Source organism: Panthera onca, chromosome D4 (genome assembly GCF_046562875.1).
Source record: "Panthera onca isolate mPanOnc1 chromosome D4, mPanOnc1 haplotype 2, whole genome shotgun sequence".
Taxonomy (NCBI): domain Eukaryota; kingdom Metazoa; phylum Chordata; class Mammalia; order Carnivora; family Felidae; genus Panthera; species Panthera onca.
In genome coordinates, this window is record NC_138351.1 from 35,567,774 (window position 1) to 35,584,135 (window position 16,362).

The 16,362-nt window shown below is 34.3% G+C and overlaps 1 protein-coding gene across 26 annotated transcripts in view; it reads right to left on the minus strand.

Moving 5' to 3' along the window:
• Window positions 1-16,362, minus strand: part of PTPRD (protein tyrosine phosphatase receptor type D) — a 1,372,973-nt gene that overhangs the window by 998,983 nt on the left and 357,628 nt on the right. For all 26 annotated transcript variants that reach the window (XM_078436828.2, XM_078436827.2, XM_078436819.2 and 23 more), the window contains exon 4: window positions 12,483-12,516. The gene's annotated coding sequence lies outside the window, so the exon portion shown is untranslated. The remainder of the gene's footprint in view (window positions 1-12,482; window positions 12,517-16,362) is intronic.

Below are 16,362 nucleotides of genomic sequence, written 5' to 3' on the forward strand. Positions count from 1 at the left end.
ATATAGATTTTTCTCTCTTTTTCTTTGATCAACAGCCTTCAGACATAATCGCAGAAAGTAAGATAAATGAGAGGAAAGTGAGATAAACAAGAGGAAAGCAAAGCTCTAGACAGTTTTATACAAGTAGCTCAAAATGGTGGTAGATTCCACCTTTGCTTTAAGCCTAACCTGGGTCAATAATCACAGTAAACCAATCCTTTCACACGTATTTTCAGAAAAGTGTGTGAAGTAATGTTCCTGGTTCTTTCAGTGAGCACATATTTCATCCACAGGGCTTCTAGCTACTCTGTAGCATGGCCCTGTGTGTGTGTGTGTGTGTGTGTGTGTGTGTGTGTGTGTGTATACCTCCAGACTTGACAAAATTTAGTGAAAGTGAATATGAATATGGGTAAGGAGAATAACTATTCTCAGTATACTGAGTGAGGGGAAAAGTCACTAATACAGGCATCCTTCTGTGCATTTTATCTACATTCACCTGTTTAAACTACACAACTTTGGAGTGAATGTCACTTCTGATTTCTGTTTCCCATTTGAAGACACAACCTGTAATTAAAGCAAATAGTCCAGAAATACACAGAAAGTAAATGCAGAAGTACAATCCAAACCCATAATTCCAATCCTATGCTCCTTTAAAATATGTGGTCTCATAAAACAATTATGACCACTTACTATGGGTCTCATTTGCATATTTATACATGAAATTCGGGCACAGCTATCAAGAGATTTCAGAAACCCAATGTGGCCTTATTTTTGTTATGATAAAAAACTTATGTTAGGAAATATTTTAGACTTAGTCTAAAGAAGTAAAAACAAGCAAGTGCTTATCTACCCAGAGCTTAGATGGGTTGGTCTTACGTAGACCCTTTTTGTAAACTGAGCCACAAAGATAACTTCCAATGTACATTTGCAATGCCAGGAACCTTCTAGATTTCTCTAATCCTGTCTAAATGACTACTATGAAATCTGTGAGCCTCTGGCAAGCAACTTAGAGGTTCAGGCACCACATGGAGATTTATCACCTAGGGCTGTTGACCTGCTAATCTGCCTCACTTTGAACCAAAGAGGCAAAGACTCCAAATCTCCCTGGCAGATCTAACAATATATTTTAGAAGAGAAGACTCTGGCAAATAAAGCAGACTAAGGAGTGAAGGTATATGTGAAGAAAAAGAATGGTGGTTGCAACAGCCTTACTGGAGGCTTCACAGAGGGTGGTGGTGAGATTCTCTGAGATAATTCAGTCCTCTGAAAATGCTGTTAACCACACTAAAGACTAACAAACATTTCACAGCATTGGTTATAGTAAGAATCTGGGGAAGAGGAGGGGAATGAACTGGAGTAAAATGCATTTGAAATAGCAAAGCATTAGAAAAAGAAAGAAATCTTGCCTGATTTCCCCAAAATTGAAACTTTTATATGCAAAAAAAATCATACAAATATTATGATTAACATTTCCGTGTTAATTTCTTTTTTTAATGTTTATTTATTTTTGAGAGAGAGAGAGAGAGAGAGAGAGAGAGAGACATAGTGTGAGTTGGGGAGGGGTAGAGAGAGAGACACAGAATCTGAAGCAGGTTCCTGGCTCTGAGCTGTCAGCACAGAACCCGATGCAAGGATTGAACCCACAAACTGTGAGATCATGACCTAAGCTGAAGTTGGACGCTTAACCAACTGAGCCACCCAGGCACCCCTGTGTTAATTTCTTAATTATCTCCTCTGAATGCAAAAATAAAACAAAATAGAGCAAAACCTGAAAAAAAAACCACAAAGGCAGAAGTAGGTTATAGGTCTGAAGCTTGGTGAACAGTTGGCTCTTAGGAATATTTTGAAATAATAAGACACTTAGAAGCTGCCTCTGGCTTCTAAGATTTCCTTTATCTAAAGGAAAAAAGAAAACCTCTTCATGTAAAATATACAGGTTGGGGCTTCCAGGAATTTGTGTCTCAATAGAGCTAAACTGAGAACTCACAGAAGACATTCTGTCTGTGCACTTGTTCAACCCAAGAGGCACAGACGACTTTGGGTGTGAATGCAGGTGTGAAGGATGATTGGGAATTTGTTCTTTTCTTTGTACTAGCCAGCATGGCAAAAGATGAGGCTTACATTTGAATGAGTTTGGTGGAACAGTAAATGGAACATGATTTTTCAGCCTCCACTGTTCTAATGCGGTCAGTACATGTTTTTATGAAATCTAGTAAAGACCTAGAATAATGAAGTAAATGTTTTATCCTTTTAAAGATTGATTCTTTTAATAATTCAAGTTGGATTATCATATTTGTTTAGGCAATGTCCACTAAGCAATTGGGAGAATAGTCCAGACCTAGTACGTCTCATTTTGATGAGCATGTATTATTTTTTCCTCTAGATTTTAATTAAATAATGAAATTAAAATTATTAAGGAGAGTTCATCTTTCCTCCTTTTTTACCCAGTGTAAAAAAAATTTCTGAAGATATTACATATCTGTTTTAAATAGTTGAACATAAAATTTATTGTCTATGCTGGACAACTTTGAGATTATTTTGAAACTGAAAGTACATGTTATTATTAATAATTATCTATATACATTAATAATAATTCTGGGAAAACAGACATGAATTGGGACTTTTCAGATAAACTAGGATGTATAGCTATCTTAGTTTTAAGCATCAATTAGGTAATAAAGAAAGTGATAATAAAGGATTCCAAAGCTTCATTGCAAAACTAGTTTTCAATCTCAGGCTTGTTCTCATTTATAGGTGTATAAAGAAACATGATTCAAAATAGTGCATTTTATCAGGAAAGGCTTAAATATGCCAGAATAAAACTGCCATAAGAGGGAAAAAATGAAATGTTTTTATTCCTGTAATTATAGGTATTAGACCAAGAAATTGTGTAGCATGTACATACTAATTCATTTCTTCATTTCTCCAGGTTAATCTCTGAGATACTCAGAAATAATAATTTAAAAACATGCTTTCTGAGATAATGAGTATAAAGGAATGCAATAATATTTCCATTATTGGGGAAAAATATTTCAAAGTAGGAGCCTTAATCAAGATCATTATGGAGAGTTAGTATTGAACAATAAATCACAGTGTATAAAAAATATATATACATGTAAAGTTTGTAATGTGATTCCATAGGATTCTCAATGACTTCAGGCAAGTAACTTCAACATTTTATGCCTTTGTTTTCTCACTTATGAAGTGTATATAATAGTTCTTCCATTACAGGTTTTGTGAAGATTAAATTATATAATACATGTAAAGCATGCAAAATAGGGATGATACATAGTAAGTATAATGGTAGCAATTGCTTTTATTCAGTTCCCCAAAATAATAAAACTCTGATTACAGTTTCTAATAATTTTTCTTCAATTGTAATAACTTTTGTTTCCACCTCCTTTTGTTTGTCTCATGTAAAATTACATTTAGTAACCATTGACAAACTCGTTAATATAACTTTATGGGTATTAATGTTGTAAAGAAATAATTTGTGTTATACTAACATGTAATCATTCTAATAACAGCTAAGTAAGGAATCTTTGGATAAGAAATCTGGAATATTCATTTACTTGTGTGCATCCTTCATTTGATTGTTTCATTCATTCCTGCTAGTTAGTTACTGAACATTTACTCTTTTGGGGATATAGCAGGAACATCCCATTCAAAGTCACTGCCTTCTTATGGCTTATATAGATTATAGTTGGAAAGGCTGGACGAATAAACACATTTATAATAAGCATGGTGAATAAGTGCCCTGGAGGCAAAAGAAGATAAATTAAGTGGGATAAAAAGAAGCAGAGGTGGGAGAAAGAGCAGTGTGATAAATTCACATTTGAACAGAAACTTGAGGGTCCCAAGGGGAAGCCACAGGCTATAGTACTGGAAAAGCATTCTGAACAGAGAAAGCAAGTTCAAAAGACCTCAGGCCTGAGATTGCTTAGCAGATTCCAGGGAGAGAAAGGAAGCCAGATTACAGAGGGAGGGTGAAATCTGATTACAGACCACCAGGTGAAAGAGGAAGTCAGATCATGGGTAACCTTGAAAGCCACTCTAAGAATTTGGCTTTCCTTCTGAATAAGATTAAGGAGACTTTTTTTTTGGGGGGGGGGATTTGAGCAAAAATCAAGCAGAATTAGGTTTACATACAGATGCTTAGAGTTTTGCTTTTAATATGGTTATCAAAAGACATAGGAGAACAAATCCCTGGGCCCCCTGAAGCACTAGCCCACTACCAGTCAAGGAAGATTTTGTACCAAATTTCCCCAGGCTCTGTAACCAGTCTGATACTGTCCTAGAGTCTTCAGAGGACAGATTTAAATATAAGCAAGAGGGTGAAGGGGAAGAAAAGAGGAAAGGCTTTGAGTTTGCATGGATACAAGAAGATGATGGGTAAAGGAGAGAAGCAAGAGATGAGCTAATTCCTGTAGGGTCTCATTACAGCTTCCTGGATCATCACAGCTGCCTCAAAGGAGAGACTCAAGGAAAGTCAATAGTGCATCTAGTAAGGGTCATAGCCACAGTCTTACCAAGAACTGAGTTTCTTGCCTTGCCATGCAGTTACTGTGTGCCCCGGGAAGAGTCATCTATGCCTCACTTTCCTCATCTATAAAACATGGTAAATTTGCCTTACAGACTAGTTGTGAAGGGTAGGTGCCTGATATATAATATGCAAATATAAGTGTGTGTTATTCTTTTTGATAACAAAATGACGTTTGTAATAAGATACTATTGATTGCGAGATGATATTTATCAAAATATCTTGAAAATAAGATGTCAGAGGTACCATTAAGTTAAGGGTAACTTTAAGGACAAATAAAAGACTACATTAAATGACTAATTGATTTTTATTTATTTTTTTATTTTTTTAAATATTAAAAAAATTATGTTTATTTCTGAGACAGAGAGAGATAGAGCATGAGTGGGGGAGGGACAGAGAGAGAAGGAGACACAGAATCAGAAGCAGGGTCCAGGCTCTGAGCTGTCAGCACAGAGCCCGACGCGGGGCTCGAACTCACAAACCGCAAGATCATGACCTGAGCCAAAGTCGGTTGTTCAACCGACTGAACCACCCAGGCACCCCATTAATTGATTTTTAAATCCATCTACTTTTCAGATATGTTACAATGTTATTGATATAAGGAAAGATTTCATCCATAAAATGACAGTAATATGATTACTGAAAATTTTTAAACTGAAAAAAGTATTTTTGGGCTAATATGTAAAACATGAGATCCAATAGGTAAGACTATTTCTGCCATAAAATTACCTTAAATTAGAAACCACTAATTATGTATGCACATGCCAAAATATGACTGCTTTAGCAAGTGATGAATTTGCATATACAATGACTTTAATCAAAGGTACCTATTTGATTGTGTAATTATCTCATTTACAAATACAAAATTTGAATTTTGTACATATGAATCCTCATTTGTACATGCACCAAATTATTTTGTTGGTACAACTTAGAAATCCCTATTTGATATATTAGGGCATTAGTTCTCTTCCATTTTCTCTTCCAGCAACATGGATTCAGTTTTTATTGACTCTTAAAACAGAACTCCCTGAAATAACATGAAAAATGGATCCTGCTTCCTGTCATGACAGAGGAAACTACACTTCCATTTTGTGCCAAGGAAAAGCAGAAACGAACAAACAAAAACAAACCAAACAAAAAAAAAAACACATGTTTTCTCACACACACTTTTTTTCCTTTCTGCCTTCTTGTTTGGAAGTTATTTCAAAATTTAAAGAAGACTTTGGTTCACAGGGAGAACTCTTGAGTGGTGATCATATTGAGTTCACTCAATTTTCCACATTGTTAGTCCCTAAATGATGGGAGTAAGCTGTTGATCTCTAATAGTATTAAGCAATAGAGAAAATTTAGAGCTGGTAAAAAGTACCAAATTTATAGTCCTAGAGACAGATGTTCTCTGTGGAGCTCCTAGAGGGGGAAAAAAAAAAGAGCCTGAAAAGCAGTGAGGCAAGACTCTTTATGTTATTAAGGCTATTGGACAATCTAGATTCTCCTAGGTCTTAAGTAAGGGTTGTATGGTACAGACTGGGAAAACTGATCACCACAATGATAAAGTTCTGGATAAGCATGGCATTTGTTTTCTATCTAACTCATTTTGATAGGCCCATTGAGGCACAAGGCTATTAAAAATCCTGTTATTCACAAACTCACATTAAGATAGATCTCCATACAGAGAAAGACAGATACCATATGTTTTCACTCTTATGTGGATCCTGAGAAACTTAACAGAAAACCATGGAGGAGGGGAAGGAAAAAAAAAAAAAAAAAGAGGTTAGAGTGGGAGAGAGCCAAAGCATAAGAGACTCTTAAAAACTGAGAACAAACTGAGGGTTGATGGGGGGTGGGAGGGCAGGGAGTGTGGGTGATGGGTATTGAGGAGGGCACCTTTTGGGATGAGCACTGGGTGTTGTATGGAAACCAATTTGACAATAAATTTCATATATTGAAAAAAAAAAGATACATCTCCACATTTTAGATGTGTCATTGGGAAATGTAGGAGCCTTTTGCCTTCTGAATCTTTCAGACCCTGTCTGTATGCTTTGGGGTTCAATCTTGAGGATTCAACTAAGATGCAATTTGGTAATCTAAGTAGACACAATATCATTGTTGACCCTTTTGTTGTTCACCTGCATGCAGATGTGCACTTATGAAAAAAGAATCTTACATTAGGGAAAGAGTAGAAATCCAGTGTGTCGATATTCACAACTTTGTTAACTATGCCTTGTCTGTATTTGGTAATCAGACTATAGAGAGATCCTTCCAAACCTCTGAATTCTTGAACTTTGAAGCTTCAAAAGAACCTCAGTATTGAATCTTCTATAATTAATTTCCTCTTGAGTACTTAGATGTACTCATCATTGTTGGAATAAGGTCAGGTCAAGTCTGCCTATGATGTCTCTTAAACAACACTATGTGGTATGTTTCCTTCCAGTGTTACTTTTAATATCTCCAGGGAAGGAATATACTGTAGTAATTAAAAGCACGACGGCTCTTGGGGTTAGCCATACCTGGTATAGGAGACTGAACCATGCCTCTAGGTATTTTTGTCTTTGTTTCGTTCCTTCCTACATTGAGTCTGGGCTTGACCATGTGGTTTATATTGACCAATGGGACTTTAGCAAGTATGTTGCGAGGTGAGGCACTTGTAGTGGGGCTTGTCCTTTGGAACACTCCTTGGAAATAAGCTGCACGTTATGTGCAAGTCTAACTTATTCTGCTAGAGAGAAAGATTATGTGGAGGGCCTCTGGCAGACGATTTATCATGTAGTTAGAGAGGCCACTTGGAAAACTGAGAACTTCATTAATACCCTAGTTGAATGTAGTCACATAAGTGGCCCCAGAAAACAGGGAAAGCAGAATAGCTCCCCCTGTAACAATCGTGAGGAATAACAAATGGCTATTTTACATCAATGAGATTTAGGGAAGTTTATACATAATAAGAGATAATTGATGCATGACTCCATTACTTATTTAGTTATGTGACATGGGTGAGATATTTAAACTTCCTAATCCCTTATTTGCCAGCTCTATATTATGGGCAATAACTGTACTACTTCATAGGATTGTTAAATGGATTAAATAAAATAATAATATAAGAAGTTTAGCGCATAACATCTGAGCTACAGTAAGTGCATAATGAATGGTAGTTTTTACCATCAATTTCATCATCTCAAACATTGCCATAATTATGACAATCATCCCCCCTACTAACACCAATGCCAATACCAACACCACTAAAACTGCCCCCCCAACACCTTCCTGATAACTGGTGTTTTCATGATGCTCTTTCTGTCTATTGCAATGGGGAAATCAATCTCTTTCAACTAAGACATTTTTTAAGTCATACATACACACAAAACATTTTTCATTATAGTCAATTATGATGTAAGTAATGAAAATAACTCATTTAGATATCCTTTCATATTATTTCATTGGATTAGTAAAGAGATAAAGCGATTTGCTAAGGTCACTCAGAAAGCAAATGGAATGATCACATTTGAAGCTCATGTCTTCTTGCCATGAATTCTAAGTTCTTTTATAAAATTCTGGCTCTTCTAAAAATAAGAGCCTATATCTCCCATGAGATAGGAATCTTCATAAAGGCACATATTTTGTTGTGCTTACTGATCCATTCCTAGCACTTGGTGTATAGAAGCTGCTCCAGAAACATTTGTTGAATATGTGTATTAATTCACAGTTGGTAGTTTAGTAGAGCATGGGCTCAAAAGCCAAAAAGTTTGAGTTTGAATCCCAGTTCTACCACTTATCAGCTATGTGAGTTTAGGCAATTTAACATTCTGTTTCCCAGTTTCCCTACATGTAAAGACAATAGCAAAAGTATACATTATCTGGGATTGTTTTAAAGAATATGAAGCACTCAGAATAGTGCCTAACAAAACAGTAAGCACCATCTAACTTAACTATTATTGTTATTTTGCTGTTATATTGGACCTCTATTAACATATGGAATTGTACATATAAAATATTAAAGAAGAGGTATATGTCATATATCACAAGAAGGCCAGGAAAAAAGGTAGTGTATAGTCTAAAACAATGGCTTCTAAGCTCCATTCTTGCTTAAAATATTTTTTATATGAGTATAGTTGACACACAATTTTACATTAGTTTCAGGTGTAGAAGATAGTGATTCAACTTCTCTATAGTTATGCTCTGGGACTCAAATTCAAACTTTTTGGCTTTTGAGCCCATGCTCACAAGTGTTGCTACCATTTGTCATCATACAATGCTCTTACAAAATCGCTGACTATAGTCAATGACTATGCTGTGCCTTTTATTTCCGTGACTTATTTATTCCAGAACTGGACACCTGTATCTTCCACTCCCCTTCACTCATTTTGCCTATCCCCACCTCCCTTTCCTCTGGAAACCACTAGCTTGTTATCTGAATTGATAGGTCTGGTTCTGCTTTTTTTGTTTATTCATTTGTTTTGTTTTTTAGATTCCACATAGTAGTAAAATCATAAGGTATTTGTCTTTCTCAGTCTGAATTATTACCATAATACCCACTAGGTCCATCTATATTGTCCCAAATGGCAAGATATCATCCTTTTCCATGGCTCTGCAATATTCCATTATGTATATGTATGTATACATGTGTGTGTACATATATACATGCACATATACACTTACATACACACATATACCACATCTCCCCATCTCTTTGTCTATCAGTGGACACTTAGGTTGCTTCTACATTGTGGCTATTGTAAATAATGCTGCAATAAATGTAGGGGTGCATATATCTTTTCAACTTATTTTTTTTGTTTTCTTTAGGTTAATACCCAGTAGTGGAATTATTGGATTATATAGTATTTCTGTTTTTATCATTTGAGGAAACTTCATATTGTTTTCCACAGTGACTGCACCAATTTATATTCCCCCCAATAGTGTAGAAGGATTCCTTTTTCTCCACATCCTCACCAACGCTTGTTATTTTTTGTTTTCTTGATTTTAGTCCTTGTGACAGGTGTGAGATGATATCTCATTATAGTTTTGATTTGCATTCCCCTGATGATTAGTGATGTTGAGTGTCTTTTTATGTGTCTATTGGCCATCTGTGAAGTCTTCTCTGAAAAAAATGGCTGTTTAGGTACATTTTTAATCATATTTTACTTATGTATTTATGAATTTATTTGTTTATTTATTGGTGTTGATCTGCATCACTTCTTTATATATCTTGGATATTAACTCCCTATTGGGTATATCATTCGCAAATACATTTTCTTATTTATCAGGTTGTCTTTTGTTTTGTTTTGTCTTTTGCTTTCCTTCACTGCGCAAAAGCTTTTTATTTTGATATAGTTTGAATTGTTTATGTTTACTTCTGTTTTCCTTGCCTTTGGAGACATATCTAGAAACATATTGCTAAGGTTGATGTCTATTAATGCCTATGTTCTCTTCTAAGATTGTTAGTTTCAGTTCTCACGTTTAGTCTTGAATTCATTTTGAGTTTAATTTTGTGTATGGTATAAGAAAGTGGTCCAGTTTCATTCTTTTGTATGTAGTTGTCCAGTTTTCCCAGCACCATTTATTAAAGAGACTTTTTCCCTTTGCATATTCTTGCCTCATTTGCCATAGACTAACTGACCATATGAGTGTGGGTAAACCCCACTCTGGGCTCTCTATTCTGTTCCACTGATCTGTGTGTCTATTTTTGTGCCAGCACCATACTATTTTGATTACTCCAGCTTTGTAGTATATCTTGAAACCTGGAATTGTGAAACCACTAGTTTTTTTGTTTTATCTAAAGATTGCTTTGGCTTTTGTGGTATTTTGTTCCATACAAATTTTAGAATTATTTGTTCCAGTTCTGTGAAAAATGCTGTTGGCATTTTTACAGGGATTATATTGAATCTATCGACTGCTTTGGGTAGTATGGACATTTTGACAATGTTAATTTCTAAGCTTCATTCTTGATTACATCACCTGGAATGATTATTAAAATTCAGATTCCTGCCAATTCTGCCCCTCTTTCTTGATCCTCTATATTTGTAACAATTGTACCAAAGAATAGTATTTGTACATTCAGTTTAAAAAGCATTAAAATGAAATGAATTATAATACTGAAAATTCAGGCATCATATTATTTCATGAGATTAGATATTTTGGAATGCAGGAATTTTTCCATTGCCTTTCAAATTCAATCATGTGGGGAACTGAATATTCTACACAAATCTACACGATGTACCATTTTTGGATGTCCTTTTTCTCCTTTCTACCCTTTCCTTCACTCCCTTCATCTTTGGAAAAAAGGTAACTACTCCCAAGTAATACTGACCCTCCTGGGACATGTGGAAAAACTTATGGGGACTGGTAGGCCTCTATTACCTAAACTGTAGTCCATGGAGCAGTAAAATCAATATCACTTGGGAATTTGCAAAAAAATGTCAAGCCCTAATATATGACACTGCTTCTCAACTCCAGTTGCTCCTGGACTCACCAGCAAGCTGGAGCATCATGCTAAGCTCCACCCAGAAAGACTGAATTAACTGGTCTGGGTGGGGCCCAGGTATTAACTAATTTTTTTTCAATACCCCAGGTGATTCTGACATGCCATTTGGGTGAAGAAACACTCATTTAGAGGAAAAGTTTGAGCAGAAAGCTTCAGACTGATTTTAGAATTTCTACTTCCATGGTCTTCTCCAGCCTCCTAGGGGAATCCAGCTTCCAGAAAAGCCTTCACATTTCCTTCTAAGACTGGACAACTAAGGCCTCTTAGCTTCATTATATACTATTACTGACTCATCCAACCTAGTCAGACTTCTATCCTGCCTTCCTGATAATCTCCTTGAAATCTGAATAAGTTAACAATTAGACTGGATAACACTGATTAATGTCAATGGTAAAATGATACAAAAACAATGACATCCTACTATATTTTGAAGGCAAAAGTCAAGTACTTTCAAGCACACCAATAATCATATTTACTTATGTTATGTTTAGATCTCTCTAACCCCCCAACCACTATTGATTTTTATATTTTTACTATTGCAACGTGATGATAGGATAGCCTTTGCATAGACTGTACTATTAAAAAAATACTTTTATTTTCTGTAAAATTTTATCTCATACACTTTAAAATTATTTAACTAAACCAGATTGACTTTTTCTGACCCTTCACAGTTTACCCTGAAATAATCAGTTAATTAAAGGGGAAAGCAGAACTGGGGAGCTGGCAAGAACCAGTTTTTTGTTGCTTTCTTTCTTTCTTTCTTTCTTTCTTTTTCCCTTTTGAAAGCATACTATTGCAGCAGATATTTCATTATGATCATTAATATTACTTCCCACAACATTTAATACCTGTTTCACTCCCCAACATAAAATGTTACCCAATAGAAGTCCACAAAAGGAGCCACAAACAAGCATGTTCCTAACAAAAACATAAAACTGTCCTTTGATTTTTGCTGTCCAGTATGCTGATTCAACTAAAACAAAGTCATATTTAGTCAGTTATGAGACTGGAAAAATGAAAATCAGTCTGTGTGTACATCATGACCATGGTCATTAACACCTCTATGAAATAAGAGGGAAAATAGAGAAACATCTGCTTTTATATACATCTGCATATATATATATATATATATATATATATATATATATATATGGCCTTTTGTGGTATGAACATTTGGGTGTTTTCTCAGAGTCATCTCTGGGCAAACATATGGTACGCATTTAATGGAAAACGTTTGGACAATAATGCCCCTCCTATACTCCTGGTGTACATGTACAGGATACTTTCTGATTTCCAGTCTTGGCTTAATTCAGAAGTAAAAAGGGAGAGGTTAAATCCCTGGAAAAAAATACAGCTGACCTCAGGGCATGCTTGACTTTCAGTCTATGTAAGTGTTCATGTTTTTGCAGATTTCATAGGCAACATAAATCCTTTTGAATATCAGAAAGAAAAACATTCTACACAGATTTGAGAAGAGAAAAACCAACTTACAAGTGTTGTTCAGTTAATTGACAGGCACCATCATCTGAAACAACAAAAATATATTTTGATATTGCAATATAAAAACTACCGAAGACTTTTAAGTCATCTTCAAACACATATTGTGCATTTATCTACAGAAGCAAAATTAAATAAGCTATAAAGATACATAATCTGATCTCAATTATTTAATTATTTCATATGAAAGTGTTTTATCCTCACCACTTTAGATCCAAATTAGATAGCTGGTTGTCTTTGAAATTTTTTTGTATATGCATGCTGGCAAATGTATGTTTTGCAACCATATTTTATTCTGATGTTCAAGTTTAAAAGTACAGAGAATCCTGTATAATACAGTCCTTGTCCTGGCATGAACATAATCATGAAATCTTATCCTAATACACAGCTCTGATGATACTATATAAATCACCTTGCTGCGATAAAAAAATTCACTCTGTTGTTTGTACAAGAAAAGCTGAAATATTTAGCAGAGTGTTCAGCAGCTTCAGTCGGCTGCTCCTGTTCTACCATTCTAAGACTCTGCCACTAATTCTCTTGTGAGTCCTGATTCTACCTCTCAAGTTTATCTCCTACTATTTTCCCCTGTGCCCTGTACTCAGGTTATGTCTTAAACACATGCTTTTTTTTAAAAACAATATTTTGGTTCACCACTTTCTCTCCACCTCCATATTCTTTCTACCCATTTTTTTAGGGCCACCTCAGCTAACATCTCAATGAAGCTTGTCTTGACACCCAGTGAAGGAATTACTCTTCTTTTTCTAGATGTTTCCAACATATTTTGTACCTCTACTATAGTACTCAACAGATGGTCTCTTGTATTATAGATGGTTGTTTATGCCCTGACCATGTTCATTTTTGCCTACCCAGAAGACTCCCTGTTATGTCTTTGACATGGGAGATATCCAGAAGATGATTCATAAGATAAATGGAACAATTTATTTAATATAAAGGTAACATGTTGTGTACATTTTTTTCATGTTCATCTGTTATCCTTTAAAAGCATTATTGCATTGCACCTGTTTATGGTAATAACACTTGCATTTTAAAGAAATAGTAATCTCCATTACGAATGAAACCTTTAGTCTCATGAAAAAATAAAATTAAACAATGAAATTAAAGAAAATTTCTTCTATTAATAAATGGCTTTTTAAGCAAGTTCTTTAAGATATTTTTTGCATTGTTTAAAAATCTTTTTTTTTTTCCAGGCTTGAATTTTGTGGAAAGGTGATAATACTTTCTGGCCCTCTATTAGCACAGCATATGTTTGAAATTAGTGTTTTGAGGAACAGTGACAGATTTGCCTGGAGCTATTAAATGATCACCCCATCAACAAGACTGAAATTAGTAGCATCATCTTAGAAAAGGGAATCTATATTTTTATAGAGAATAAAATGATAACATTGCCTTGTTTGTAATTTTGTACACTTGACCAGGTTAACTATGTGAGAGCAGAATCTGCTTATATAAAGTATGCAAATGCATTACACACTTACACAATGTCTTATCCTTCATTATCCTTCGGGGCCCACAATTACTTCAGGTTTCAAAAAGTTAAACAATTCTGTTCAATTATTCATATCAATTTTTCCCCGGATGATTATGAATTGGCTATCACTTCATCCATATTATTAAGTGCTTTTTGTTTTCATGTAATATGTTAAATATCAAGAAAAAGAATTCTTGAATAACAAAATTTTATATTGATTTAAAGATTTATATGAATATTTAAAACAATAGCAATGTTTCTTAATTTACATGTTCATCTGTCAAATTCACTATGCTTGTTGATCCAAATTTCCTTCTTTCTCCTTTTTCCCCTTTCTCTCTTTTTTTTTTTTCTTTTCATTTCTAAATATATTTTCCATTATCTTTTTTCTTCTGCATTTTGATCAGGTCCTAAGAATGTACCATATAAAACAGATATGGTTCTGTTCCACATAAAACAGATAACTTACTAAGTAGATAACCAATTGATTGAGAGACATGAAAAAAGATCTTATCAAAAAACTTTGGAACTTTTGTTTTGATTCCAGAGATACTGGCATGATTATGGGAAAGGAGTCATCCTAAATAAAATGATTTATGGATAACACATGCACCTACAAAATTCTTTTTCTTAAAAGAAGTTTTTAGAGGTCCTTTCATATGCAAATGTATTCAAATAGCACTTACAATTAGTCATCTACCTCTCTATATTTGACCATTTAATTCTCATAAAGAGCATCTATTTTCTATTAAAGAACCCGGGTGTTTGAATGTAGGAACAGAATACTAAGTGGAATATCATTCCAATATTGTGATTGTATGATTCGTGGGAAAAATAAGAATAAATTAAATATGTATTATTGCCTTCTCTGTATATCTCTACCAAGCAGGTGGTAGGAATAAGCCAGCTATTTCTGCATTTACTTGTAGAACCAATTACAGAAATAATTATGAAAACAAATGCAAATAGGTACACACTCTGGGCATAAACAATTATTTTAGCTATGAAATTCTTGAGTTCCAATAATATCACTGAAATACCTACATGCATATATATAATACATACATATATGTATCTATTTCTCTGACAAGCGAACACACATGCATGCAGATATATAGATATATGCATAAGTGGTCAGAGTGATTCTCTTCTTTTCTAATTTTATCGGATTTCTTTCTTTTGGCATTTCCTTTTCTTCATACAAAAACTCCAGTCCTCATTTCTCATATTAGATGTGAGCAAGTCCATGACTTGAGCTGAAATGGCAGATCAGTGATAACAGGGAAAGAAACTGAGAATGAAAGGGAATTGGGATGACTAAGCCTCATGACCTATATTCCATAAACAGCTCCTCAGCCAAAGTCCAGAATAGTCTGTGTGTGTGTGTAAAGATAAAGGATACATATTTGGTCTTACTTTTTTACTCTTGAAATACAAATGACTCTTGCTTCACTCATAATTAGTTGCAAGTTCTTTATTTTACAGAACTAAAATAAAAATAGAAATTAAAGTAGCTCTATTTCCGTCAAAAATATACATCAAATATTATAAACCAAAAACAAAGAATCTTATAAAAATTTATAGAAAACTAGATAAAGTATAACAAATATTGCTTGAAATACAAAACTCAGAGAAATACATTAAGGAAATCTTCAGAGGCCGAACTGAAGAAGAAAATGTGGAAATGATTGATAAGGAGTCACTGATCTTTTGGTTCTCTGAGACATTTTTGAATCTCTGTCAAGAGTCTTGGGATTTCAAGGACAAGAGATTGAAAAGTCTCTCATGAAAATCTTTTACACAGGTATGGTGGTTGAATTGAAACTTCTAACAAGAACAGAGAAATTCCACAGAGAGGATTTAACAAAAAAAAGTATTTCTGGATTGGCACCTTGTGGATTCAGTCTCCAAAATTCTTTGGAAGGGCACACGCCCAACAAAGGATTTAGGAATTATGAATATAAAGCCAAGCTAAGCAGGAGTTCAAATCCATAATTATCAAATAATGAGTAAATCTTGAATGAAATACAACTGAAAGATCAAAGAGCAAGATTAGAGACACCAAAACATTCTGATAATGAGATTACTAAACATAGATTAGAAAATACTTAAAATAATTAAAAATGAAAGATGGGGAGAAAATATATGAAATAAACAAGATGTTAGCAAAAGAACAAGAGCATTTTCCATGAGTGGCAATTATAATTTTACAAATAATAATATAATCATTAAAATTAATAAACAGATATATTAGCTAAGATATAATTAACATGAAGGGCTGAATAAATTGTCCATAACATTACCAGAGAAACAATGAGGAAGTAAAAGTGATAAGAAAGAGGATATGAGACACAAAAAAATGGGTGAGATGGTCCAACATGTGTC